This window comes from Neofelis nebulosa, chromosome 3 (assembly GCF_028018385.1).
Source record: "Neofelis nebulosa isolate mNeoNeb1 chromosome 3, mNeoNeb1.pri, whole genome shotgun sequence".
Lineage (NCBI taxonomy): Eukaryota > Metazoa > Chordata > Mammalia > Carnivora > Felidae > Neofelis > Neofelis nebulosa.
In genome coordinates this window covers 137,002,032-137,006,521 of record NC_080784.1, presented here as the reverse complement: position 1 = coordinate 137,006,521, position 4,490 = coordinate 137,002,032, and the positions used below count along the sequence as shown (strand labels likewise).

At 37.6% G+C, this 4,490-nt stretch overlaps 1 pseudogene; it reads right to left on the bottom strand.

The window, feature by feature from the left end:
• Positions 1–621: 621 nt before the first annotated feature.
• Positions 622–1,879, bottom strand: LOC131506018 (ADP-ribosylation factor-like protein 5A; annotated as a pseudogene).
• Positions 1,880–4,490: the final 2,611 nt, after the last annotated feature.

The following is a 4,490-nucleotide window of genomic DNA, read 5'->3' as shown; positions in this document are numbered from 1 at the left end:
CTTAAAAGCATTAAAAGAATTGTATTTTATAGTTGTCAATGCATTCACGTTGGTTAGTGATAAGTGAAAAAGAAAAAAGTGTAGAAACAAAAAAATCTCAAACTATCCCAACTCCAGAAATAAGAAATTTTCAAATTAAGAAATAACATTTGTTGCTTAGAAAATAAGTACTTTTCATCTCAAACTCACTCTAAATGCTTGTATGATTCAATACCTAAGAAGACTCTAGGTCAATTATTTTATAATATTTATAGGATGATACTTCTCTGGGTAGGCATATTTTACACAACAGCTTCCAATTAATGCTGGAAAAAAAATCACTTGATAATTTAATCGCAATTAATGATTGACCGATTAATGGATTAACAGTTTTCTCAGTAATTTAGATGGCATAGATCCAATAAAGGGAACAAGAATTGCTCGATGTGAAATTCTGTCCATTTGTAACACTAAGCCAAAAATTTGCAGATACTCCACTCAGATTACATGTTTTCATATACGTAATGTGATCAACAAAAAAAAACAGGTACAAATGTCGAGCTTTCTTCTTTTCTTTCTTTCTTTCTTTCTTCCTTTCTTCCTTCCTTTCTTTCTTTCTTTCTTTCTTTCTTTCTTTCTTTCTTTCTTTCTTTCTTTCTTTCTTTCTTTCAGAGAAGCTCAATGATTTTGGGGGTTGGTTAGTACAATAAAGAGAACACAGGGGAAAGCACAAAATGGCACTTAACACCGCTGCCAGTACTCGTCTCATTATGGTTATAACTAAGGATAATATTACCTTTTGTGTTATTCGCTTTTCTTTAGAACATAAATCAAAGCCATAAACTTGAACTTGAGGAATATACACAATAGATACACAACCTAATGCAAAATACTTTTCATAAGTAACCTTACATTTTAAAATATTGGAAACTGAATATCTGTGCTGATTTGTATTCTGACTTAATGGAACAAGAGAACAACATTCAACTAAGGTGGTTTACACTGACAATAAAGCTCTTAAAGTTAAAAATGTCTTCCTCTCCCTTTGTGCTTACCACAGGCTGCACAATGTCCTGAGAGGATTCATTATGAGAAAAATGGCAATCACAGCTTTAAAGACCTTGCTTTGGAAGGGACTAATGAGAAAGCAGATTGGAAAGTGAGACTTCATCTTTGTTCTCAAATAAGTGGTCTTAATTTTTCTTATAGAAAAAGTTTAAATCAGTTTATTATAAATATATCTAAACCATTAATTTTTGCAGCTTCCAGATAAAGTCCAGCACTTAGTTTATACAAAGTCTATGAGAAGAGGTCAGCAGGGATCATCTAATCTTAAATTGTGACATCATTCATTCAAGTCCTTGGCATAATCCCTCGCCAATAAAAGCACAGCATGCTTGGATATGCCATTGGTGATCTTTAATAGAAGTTAATTTCAAAAACTGGGAGATTTCTGCTACAGTCATTCATTCTTTAACATCTTGTTTATTAGCAAAAATCAGCAATCCAGATTTCCTTAGGTCCTCATGGGCTAACATTTTATAGAGTTCTTCTCTAGTTACAGAAATTCTTTCTCTGTCTGTACTGTCTACAACAACAATTACAAACTCTGTGTTAGTACAGTAAGTGTTCCAGGAAGAATGAAGAGATTCTTGACCACCAATATCCCACATTAAGAAACATGTTTTATTAATCATTATTTCTTCGATATTACTTTCAATTGTAGGTGATGTATGTACAACTTCATTCATAGAAAATTGGTAAAGGATGGTAGTTTTCCCTGCATTATCCAGCCCAACAATGATAACTTTGTGCTCCTGGTGATTGAACAGTCTCCATATCCTGGTGAAGAGAATTCCCATTCTTGGGCAGCGGACCCCCCTCCAGCCACCCTGGCCGCCTGGCCTCCCCTGGCTCAGACTGAAGGGAGGAAAGGAACACGCCCGGGGCATCATCCCCTGCTGCTGCTGCTCCCGAGCTCCAGCTCGTGGCCAGCTTGCTTCCTGGGAACCGGAGGAAGCTGAAGCCCAGGACGCCCTGCTGTATGTGAGGCCCCAGGAGAGAGCTACTTTTAATCAACCTTCCCAGAAGTCCCACTCAATACTTCTGTTTTTATTTTATTCTCTAGAATTAGTCACAAGACAACTGCCTGCTCTAATGAAGGCTAGGAAATACTGCCTTTTAGCTAAACCTTGGGTTCTATTATGTACAGAAAAGGAGATTGATGGCAACTGAGAGCAGAGTCTCTCCATGGCTGTATTCTTGTATTGGGGTTTACTATTTACCACATGTCCCTTATCTTACACCTTGATCTCCCCAAGTACAAAATCTTTACTTATTGATTTCCATAGAATGCCACACTTCTCTCTGAAAATCTTGACTGGTGGTTTTGTTTGTTTGCAGAGGAACAGCTATGGTCAGCTTGCCTGGCTTTGCCACTCCCTTTCTAACCACAAGGGTCCATTCTGCGTCAATGTTCTCAGAGTCAGCTGCATTGTCCTTGGAGGGCAGGCACAGAAGGCAGGACTTTTTTATGCTCCATTTCAGTTAATATTGTCACTTTCTTGTCAGCATCTGAGCTGAAAATCATGCCTTGGCTTTGCAATATTTTGATACTTTCTGTGGCCAAAGGATGAGTGGGTGGAGGGTCTCACTGTGTACTGAAGTGTTGGCAGACTATTGCTCATTGGTACCAGGTACCATTTCTTGCTGCTTCTGAATTGTAGGTTGGCCACCTCTTCCTCCCCTGCTGGTCCCCTTCTGCCATGTCTAGACATAATCCCTTCAGTGAGTTGCTGCTGCCTCCATGAAAACTCCCTCGGAAAGACAAGCCCTTGATGCTCTACATCAATATCACATCAAACTCCATGGGTTTATTACTTTACTGAAAGATTTGAGTAACTGTGTTGAGTTCCAGGTAGATGGTAGAAAATTGAAGCTATATTATAAAATAGAACTTTTCCATGGTCAAGGAAGAACCATTTAAGATACTCAGTCTTTCAAATGGAGCCTTTCTCCATTGCTTGTGTGTATTAAATTCTTTCTTGAGAGTGATTTTTCTCTGAACAGTGATGTTCTCTGAACATCTTTGTAGAAACCTCTTCTCCTAACCATAGGAACTGGTTTCACACCAGAACCTATTCCTATCCTGATTCCTCCAGCAGTTCATTTCTCCTTCTCTAAAGTACTTTCCAACACTTCTCTGGAAAAGGATAACATCTGAGAGAGTTCATTGTCACCTGTGACATTCCAGGTCCCACAGAATGATCCAGAATAGATCTCCAATGTTTCTCCAAAGGTGTGGATTTATTCTGATTGTTTGGTAGATAACTATACCCTTTCTACAAGATGCACACAAGCATACGCATATATACACATGCACACCTCTCTATCAAAGATAAATAGTATAATCGATCTATAAGGTGGTAAGCAAATTGCCTGAGAATTTTCATGCTCCAACAAGAATCACTGGAAAAGGCTTTGGGGAACTTCACTGCTGTGGGCCGGGTTTCCATTTTGCATTCTAATACAAGGTTGCCTTGTTTCAATAGTGAAAGGCATTGGAAGAACTCTATGGATGTGCTCTCAGAGGCCCAGCCATTTGTTTCTTTTGTTGATTTTGGGGTGTACTTGTTTGTAAATGAAGGTGTACTGATCTAGAAATAGGAAAATTTGCCTACTCTTTCAAGAGGTGAGTTTGGAAAATTTTTTTTTTTTTGTCTTTATGGTTTAGAAAATAGAATGTAAGCATCCAAAGACCTCAAATGGGAGAGATGGAATTGAATTATTATAGTTTAGCTATCCCATTGTTTGCATTGCTGGAGAGCATTTTATTCACCACACAAAGTAACATTTTGACAAAATGAAAACTTAATACATGGTCAAGTTTTCTTTTCTTTGTTTTAAATAGACTTTATTTTTTAGAGCAGTTTTAGATTCAGAGCAAACTTGAGCAGAAAGTACAGGTTTCCCATATATCCACTGTATGATTAACTATTTTTTTTTAGGGTGGGAGAGGCATAGAGGGAGAGAGAGAATCTTAAGCAGGCTCCATACTACTCGGGGCTCCATCCCATGATCATGAGATCATGACCTGAGCTGAAATCAAGAGTCCAACACTTAACTGACCTAGGCACCAGGTGCCCCGGTATGTGGTTACCTTTTAAGGTGTAATATTAATTTCTGTTCGTGCCACAAATTTATGATGAGATTCATTTCACTGTTGGATTTTAGTACTGGGTAAATCAACTTATTGGTAACAATAAGGATAGTAACAATTGGTAACAATTGAGGGTAGTTGTTAGCTGTCCCCACAATGACTTCAGCAGTATTCTTTTTCTCAACATGTGTATTATTTGATAACTCTTCCTGCTGCTCTTGGATTGAAATAATTTACAGGGAAATGGCTTCATTCAAAGACATTTTCTTTATATGGTGAGTAAATATTTTTAAATGAAAGCAGTTTAGTTATCTGAAAATTGTTACACCTGACAAAATAATTGGGTATGCAT